The sequence below is a fragment of the Hipposideros armiger genome, unplaced genomic scaffold, assembly GCF_001890085.2.
Source record: "Hipposideros armiger isolate ML-2016 unplaced genomic scaffold, ASM189008v1 scaffold_48, whole genome shotgun sequence".
Classification (NCBI taxonomy): domain Eukaryota; kingdom Metazoa; phylum Chordata; class Mammalia; order Chiroptera; family Hipposideridae; genus Hipposideros; species Hipposideros armiger.
This window is the reverse complement of record NW_017731398.1, coordinates 677,628-686,113: the sequence shown is the minus strand read 5'-3', so window position 1 is coordinate 686,113 and position 8,486 is coordinate 677,628. Positions and strand designations below refer to the sequence as shown.

Below are 8,486 nucleotides of genomic sequence, written 5' to 3'. Positions count from 1 at the left end.
AACCCCCTGCTCCCATCCCTACCCCATCCCCAGGGGCCTCAGATCTCTGGGGGCTTAGGCAACCAGGACCCAGTCTGTCCCCAAACTGGTCCAGAGCCATCAGGAAAAGAATGTTGTCCACGACTTCCCCTCCCCTCCCCTCCCCTCCTTCTCTCTCCCTGTCATCCTTTCTTCTATCTTCTCCCTTTTCCATTCCTTCTCCGGGTCCCCTTTTCCTACCTCTCCTCCTCCTCCAACCTTCTTCCAACCTCCTATTGAAAAAAGGGAGAAATCTTCAATATTGGAAAAAGGCCTTATCTTCAATATTACTGATCCCCCTCTTCCCCACCCCCACTCCGTTTCCTGGCTGTGGACCTCAGGTGCAAAGAGGCTTGAGTTAATCACCTCAGTTCACAGCCCACATCCCCATTGGTCAGCACCAGGTCCCTTGATTAATGTAGCTGTTCATTTCCTTTTAATCTTTCCAGTCCTCTGACTCCTTCCCCTATAGGCTGCCACTGTAGGCGTTTAATATACATGCTTTTGTTCCTATGTTCTTGCAAAAGGTGTGTTGTAGAATTATATACATGTGGGTTTTTTTTTTACCTTTTTATTTTGAAATAATTATAGAGCCACAGAAAATTACAAAATAGTCAGTACATAGTGTCCTGTGAACATTCCATCCAACTTCCCCCAGTGGTGACATTATAGAACTTGCAGTATCCTAGCAAAACCAAGACATTGACATTGGTATAATACTGTTAAATAGACTAGAGACCTTATCATTCAATTTCACCAGTTTTTACATGCCCTTATTGTGTGTGTGTGTGTGTGTGTGTGTGTGTGCGCGCGCGCGCGCGCATTTCTATGCTATTTGGTCCTGTGAATAGATTTATGTTAACAACCACAATTGTGATACAGAACTGGTACCCTTTTAGTCACACTCCCCCAACTCAGATCCCTGTGCTCTGGCAACCACTAATCTCTTCTCTACCCCAACAGTTTTATCATTTTGAGACTGTCATATAAATGGGACCTTTTGAGGTTGGCTTTTCTCACCAACCATAGTGCCCTTGAGATATTAATACATCTAGGTTGTACATGTCTTTGATTCTTTCCTTTTCGTTGCTAAGTAGTATTTCATGGCATGGGTATACCAGTTTCACTATTGGCCCCTTGAAGGATATTTGGGTTGTTTCCAGTTTTGGGCTATTACATATAAAGCTGATATGAACATTCATGTACAGGTTTTGTATGACTGTAAGTTTCATTTCTTTGGGATATATGCCCCAAAGGTGTCATTGCTAGGTCTTTTGGTAAGTACATGTTTAGTTTTATAAGAAATTGCCACACTATTTTCCGGAGTGGCTGTATCATTTTACATTCCCATTGAGAACATATAAAAGATCCAGTTTCTCTACATCCTTGCCAGCATTTGATGTTATCAGTGTTTTATATTTTAACCATTCTAATAGGTGTAGAGTGATACCTCATTGTGGTTTTAATTTGCATTTCCCTGATGGCTAATGATGTTGAGCATCTTTTCATGTGCATATTTGCCTCCATCCCTTCGCTTTGGGGAAATGTCGGTTCAAGTCTTTGGCCCATTTTCTAATTGGATTGTTTTGTGTTTTTCATTAATGGCATAAGTGGCATTATGTTACATCTCATTCTATTTCTTAGTATGTTTATTCCACAGACCCATCCATGCTGTTCTGGGTACATCTAATCTACTGCTTCTAGTTGCTGCATGATACTCCAAGCATCCAACTTCCCACCCCCATAGATAACCCTGCAGTGAATGTCTTCCTGCCTCTCTACCTTATGGGCCCTGTGAGAATTTCTTTGAGTTTATTCGCAGGCGACTTGCTCTGGGGTCACAGGTGACCCTATCCACATACCCACCAGCCATGGACCCTTGCAACCTCCCAAATCCTGGCATTATCCAGCTGCGTAATGTTTCCAGTCTAAATGACATAAAGTTATAACATTTTTTAAGCATCAACTTTACCAAGGTACAATTTACTACAATATAGTAACACAAAATTTTGGTGAGTTTTGACAAATGTATACATCTGTAAACACAACACAAATCAAGATATGAAACATTCCCATTACCCCAAAAAATTCCCAGAGCCCTTTGTCCTCAGTGTCCCCTCCCTGCACCCCACAACCACAAATCTGATTTCTATCACTGTAAATTACTTCTGCCTGTTCCAGAACTTCATTGAAATGGAAACATACAGTATATACCGTATTTGCCGGCGTATAAGATGATTTTTTGGTCCTGAAAAATATGCCTCCAAGTGGGGGGTCGTCTTATACGCCAGGTACACTTCAGATAGACTGCCCATAGTGCTTGCCCCGTGCCATAGTGGCCTCCCGATGCCCGCCCACTTCATTCCACATACCGTTCAGGCATCAGCAGCGCTGCTGGGTGTATGCTGGGCTGTTATGCGATTTTGCTGTTATGCGATTTTACCACACTCCCAAAATCGCACACAGCCGACCATACACCAAGTATGATAGCACAAAATCGCGAATCGCGATTTATGTATATGTTTGATTACATACAGCCTTGTGACAGTTTTCCTGCATGTCATAAGCATTTGAATATAAATATAAATGTTGAAATCAAATCTGATATTGTTTTACCTTTTATTTGGTGTGTGGAAGGTGTGCGGAAGAGGGGGTAGTCTTATACGGCGAGTATATAACAAACTCTGTATTTTGAGTGGAAATGTTAGGGGGTCATCTTATACGCCCAGTCGTCTTATACGCCGGCAAATACGGTACTATTTTGTGTCTGGCTGCTTTTCACTAAGCATAATGTTTTGAAGAGCTCTATCAATAGTTCATTCTTGGCTGACAGACATATGGAAAAGATGCTCAACATCACTAATCATCAAGGAAATGCAAATTAAAACCACAAAGAGATGATCACCTCACACCTGTCAGAATAGCTATCATCAATAAAACAACAAATAAGCAGTGCTGGTGAGGGTGTGGACAAAAGAGAACCCTTATGCACAGTGGATGGGATTGTAAATTGGTGCAGCCCCTATGGAAGACAGAATGGGGGTGCCTTAAAAACTAAAAATAGAACTACTATATGACCCAGCAATTCTGCTTCTAGGTATTTATCCCAAGAAATCCAAAACATGGGCCAGCCGAATGGTACATTGGTTAGGAGGAGTTGACTTGGGACACAAGTTCTAAGAAGGAGGGCCCCAGTTCGGATCCCACATGAGAGCCAGTGGCGCTGCGCCCTCTATAGCTAAGATGGTGAACAACAGTTCGACCTGGAGCTGGGCTGCCATCAGTCACCAGCAATGGCCTTAGCTGCAGTGGGGCTGGCCGGCAGTGGGCATGAGCTTTTGGGAGCTGCTGTGAGCCGTTGTGAGCGGCCGTCCAATGGCCGGCGAGTGACTGCCTCGCCTGGGAAGAGCGCAATGATGGTGCCAACTTGGGCCAGTGAAGCAACGTCCTCCACAACTAGACTGAAGAACAAAAGAATAGCAACTTGTCTGTTCCCCCTCCCCCAATTCCCCAGCACTGTTCCCATCCCCCAATTCTCCAATAAAAATCTTTAAATAAATAAATAAATAAATAAAATAAATAAGCCAGGGAGATGTAATATAGAGTCCAGGATTATAGTCAATAATATTGTAATAACTTGGCATGGTGACAGATGATGACTAGGCTTAGTGTAGTGATCACATCGTAAGATAGATAAATATCAAATCACTATGTTGTACAGCTGAAACTAATATACTATTGAATGCCAATACTTTAATAAAAAAATAGTTCATTTTTTTTATCATTGAGTACTTATTGTGTGAACATCAATTTGTTTCATCTATTGATAGACTTTTAGGTTGTTTCCAGTTTGGGGTACTATAACTAAAACTGTTTTCATTTGTATTGCCCTGATTTCTAATACATTGTAACACCTCCTCCTATGTTCGTTAGATTTTAAATTTCTCCTTTTGTAAATCAACTGTTGGTATCGGCCCATTTTCTCCCATGTGAGTGCCGTCTTTTTCCCGTTGACTTGCAGAAGTTCCTAATATAGTCTGAATCCAGATATTAGTCCCCTGTCAGGTTCAGAGGTCATAAATCCATTCTCCCAATCCTCACCTGTTAATCTTGTCACTGTATCTATCCTTGGGCAGAAATCTTTAACTCTGATTAATCAATTTTTTTTTTGCCTGATGGCTTATACTTTTGAAATTTTGTTTAACAATTCACTCCTGCCCCGAGGTCACAGAGATACTCTTCAACATTGTACATTATTAATTTCATAGTTTTTCCGGATACATTGATGTTTTAATCCACACGGAGTCTGCTTTTTCATGGGATGATACATTTGCGATTCAGTTTTATTTTTTTCCATAAAGGAAAAAAAAATGTTTTCCCCAGCAACAAATTCATGTAGGTCTTACACTTGAGCGTCTATCAAAATCACCAGAAAGCTCATCAAAGTAGATTGCTGGGCCCCACCCAGCTGACTCAGTAGGTCTGGGGTGGGACCTGACATTTGCATATCTAAGTTCCCAAGTGCCCTTGTGGTGTCATTGATGCAGGTGGAGAAAGCACACTTTGAGAACCACTGCGGTAAATGAAAACCTTTCACCTCATTGGTTCCTTCTCTACCTCATTGGCACCCTCCCTCATACCCTGGACTCCCCAGCTCTGCTCCTCCCCGCCCCCTCCTCTCCCTTGCCCAGTTGCCTCTGGACCTGAGCCCCATCCACACAGTGTAGGACCACAGTCCTTTTCCATCCTCTGGTAAAAGCTCTGCGGTTGTCCGCCCACTTCCGGGCCACTCCCCTGTAGTCACTGGAGACTTTGGCCTGTGGTTCCAAGTCCTCTCCACCTGCAGCCCTGTCATTGCCTTGGGTGACTTCAGCATCCATGTAGAAGACACATCTACATCTGGTTTCTGAGATCTCCACTGACCTCCCCACTCCACCTCAACCGCTCCTGTTCTACCATCAGTAACAGCTCTATCGCCATGATCCCAAATGCAAGCATCCCTCGGTGTGGCCACGATCTGATTTCACACACTCCCTCTGGCCCTCCCTGGACCTCGCCAGCATCTCCACCTTCTCCCAGTCCATTAGCCTTCCCCTCTCTTCATTCCCTCCTTACCCAAAGCAGAGCCCACAATTCATTCCAACAACCTTATCGCCTCAATTCCCTAACCTCCCTCGCCACTATGTTCCCACTGTCTGTCAAAAGCTCTGGATGAGCTATGGGAACATCACTCAGGGAGAAAGGTTCCATTGCAGATCCAGGTCAGCAGTCTCAGAGAGACCCTCAACATTGCCTGGTTGGCCCACTCATTTCCATTCCATTCCATTCCATTCCATTCCAGTCACCTCCCTGTCCCACAGTCTGCAACGACTCCCTTCAACCTCCTCCCTTCTCCCCAGATGGGGTTTCCCTTATCTTTTCCCTATTTGCACTGAGAGAGACCCACAGTACTTTCATGAAAAGGGCGGTGGTCTGGGGATAGATAGAAAACTCACCAAAACCAAGTTACAAAGGAAAAAAGAAAAATGCAGTTATCGTGAATGTTTAATCCTCCGTCCATCGCAACTGATCTCACAGATTGTTTTGAACTTCTATTGATTTTTTATACTGAATTTATGTAATAGACATAGATTGCTTTTGCTTTGTGGCAAATTAAAATTTCATTCTGAAAAAAATAATAAGCATGCTTACACATTATTTTCATTCATTTTCAATTTAAATAAAATGTCATACACACATCTAGTAGATGCATCGCTCCCGAACTCGCAACTTTTGCATTGCGCCCGAAGGAGGGGTAAACACCACAAATGAGTGCTTTTAACACACCCACATAAATACAGTGGCTATCGGTATAAATACATTCAGCGATGACGTCCAAAGCCTAAACCGGAGGTCCTTCCTGAATGTGAGACCCAGTTCAAAGGGCCATCTTGGGCCCCTGACAGGCTCCGCCCACATTCAATCCTTCACCCTTCCCTCCTAGACTTTCTCACACCGAATAGTGCTTTTCTGTGCCGGGTGCACACTGGAATCCCTTCGGGTAGCTGGCTGCACCTGCAAATCATGTAAATCTGAGGTCCCTGGGGGTGGGCTCAGACATGGCCATTTTTTAAAGCTCCCCAGGAGATTCCAGCTTGCAGCTGAGGTTCAGAAGCTTGGCCTGAAGGAATTGCATGTCCTCCATCTGTCCCTCAACTGTACCTTGTCTCCCACTCCCTTCCTCTCCATTGGTTTATTCCTAAAAGCTTTGAAGCATGCTCAAATCTCTTCCACTTAAGAAAAATTTTGTTGTTGTTTTTTTATACACACATGTCCCTTGATGTCCACATCCTGCTGCAAGCTCCATCCCATCCTAGGGCTCTTACCTGGAAGGTTCTCCTCGTTTCAAGCTGTACTGAGTTCAACTCTTAGCACTGCTTCTGGAACCTTCCTATGTATACGGATCACATGGTTGAGCTTGTTAAAATGCAGATTTAGGTACTGAAGGCCTGGGGCAAGGCCCAGGACCAAGGTTCTTCATTTTAACAAGCTTACAGGTGATGCACATGGGCTCCAACTTCAAGCAGCAAAGCTTGAGATCCTTGCTCATACACCTACCTCCCTGGAAAAGCTCCCCTGACCTTCTCAAAGGAAGTCCCCCCAGCAGGCCCTCCCAGCACCTAACCCATTTGTGTTGATATGTGCGATTGCAAATACTGGGTTAAAGTGTCATCCCCCTATGAACAAAGGCACAGGACATGTCTAGCTGGGTTTACTTGGCCATTGTATCACCAGAGACTCTCACAGTGCCTGGTACATAGTAGGTGCCCTATAAACACCTGCAGAATGAATGAAGAAGTACATCGCTCAAGTCAGACAAGGGATTGTTTCCGCTCCAGCCCTGACATCCCGGGCCCTCTAGTAGGGCCTCTGCTTAGGCCTGGCTGAACTGTTCCCTTTGTTCTCCTTTCAGCCCCTCTCCTCCCCCCAGGCTCTCTGTCCTGTTGCCCAAACCTCCTGCCCTTGAGACTGGGAACTGAGAAAATGACGCAGGAGGTCCCAGGCTAAATGTCTCTTCTGTGCCTCCAGGCGTGATCTCCCGTCCCCAGACAACCCGCAGGAAAATAGGCCCAACGCATCTTTCTAGTTCTTTGGAAACTGATCCCTTTTGTTGTTGTTGTTGTTGTTACGGGTTGTGTGGAAAGGGTTAAAGCACTTGGAGAAAGCAAAGGACCTCCCTCTGGCCCTCCCTGACAACTCTTGAGATGCTCAGCAAAAGGTCAGATGTTTCCAGAATCTCAACAGACTGCCTGTGTCTGTTTAAAGGGAAAGACGAGTCCCTGGCCCCCAGCCAGCCCTCGTGGGCAGTTTTTGCCTGGCTCTGCGGCACACGGCCAGATGCCTGGCCAAACAGCACCCCCACCTTCCCCGTCCTGATGGCTGCGGGCAGGCTGGAGTTCTTCAGACCCCAGCCTGGAGTCCCTCTGGCCTAGGGAAGGCTAGCACCCCACAAACAGGGCACACCACCACTGCTTGAGCCTGCGATGCACCAGGGATGAAGGGGGAGGGGGCAACTCCCTGTGGGTGCTGAATATGGACTGTGCTCTGACCTGTCATTTTACAGATGAGGCTCAGGGAAGGGCGGCTGTGATGTGGTGTAGAAAATCCTGGAGCCAGAATCAGGATGCCAGAATCAGAATTCCAGCTCTGGCGTCATGAGCTATGAGATCTTGGGCACAGGGTGGGTCCTTTGTGTGCATTGTAAAAACTAGGTACAAACACCAACCACCTCAGGGAGCTAGCCCAAGGTCACACACAGCACACCAAAGTGTCCTGATGCCCAGTCACAGGCCCGGTCCCCTCCAGAGGCCAGCAGGTTCCCTTGAGCACTGATAGAGAATAAAAAGTCACTAAAGACACATTTAAATAACCTGTGTTTTGCATTACTCAACTTTGTTCTTAATAGAAAAATTAGAAAATTCTGATAAGCACGAAGAAAAAAATTCATATCCCCATCTCCTGGAGTTAATAACTGCTAATATTATGATACTTATTCTTTCATATCATCAAAGTACATATAATTTATATACTTTTTAAAATAATAGGAGATATATATATATATATTTCATATTACTTCAAGGAAGCACTTTCCGGCTTCCCTTTGGCATGTCTGAATTGCTAGCATCACTATTCTTGAGCTTTGGGGCCGTTAGGAAGTAAAACCAGGGGGACTTGAACACCAGCACTGCGATACCCCTACAGTCAATCTGATAACGGAGACGGCTACTACGTGACTTAGGGGTGGGGAGTCTAAGTGACTACTGCGCGGAGAAGCTGGACAGAGAGGGATGGCTCCCGCCGGGGCGGTTGGGCGCAAGAGTCCATCTCACTACTCAGAGCGGTGTGCAAGTTAACACTTATGAATTGTTTACTTCTGGAGTTTTCCATTTAATATTTGTGGACTGCTGCTGCCCGTGGATAAGAGGAGA

The 8,486-nt window shown here is 45.1% G+C and overlaps 1 protein-coding gene across 3 annotated transcripts in view; it reads right to left on the bottom strand.

Moving 5' to 3' along the window:
* SEMA4B (semaphorin 4B) overlaps positions 1-8,486 on the bottom strand; it is a 47,579-nt gene that overhangs the window by 34,615 nt on the left and 4,478 nt on the right. For 2 of the 3 annotated variants that reach the window (XM_019640013.1, XM_019640014.1), the window contains exon 1: positions 220-328. The exons of the other annotated variant lie outside the window; for it this stretch is intronic. The gene's annotated coding sequence lies outside the window, so the exon portion shown is untranslated. Of the gene's footprint in view, positions 1-219; positions 329-8,486 lie in introns of those variants that run through there. 3 annotated transcript variants of the gene reach the window in all.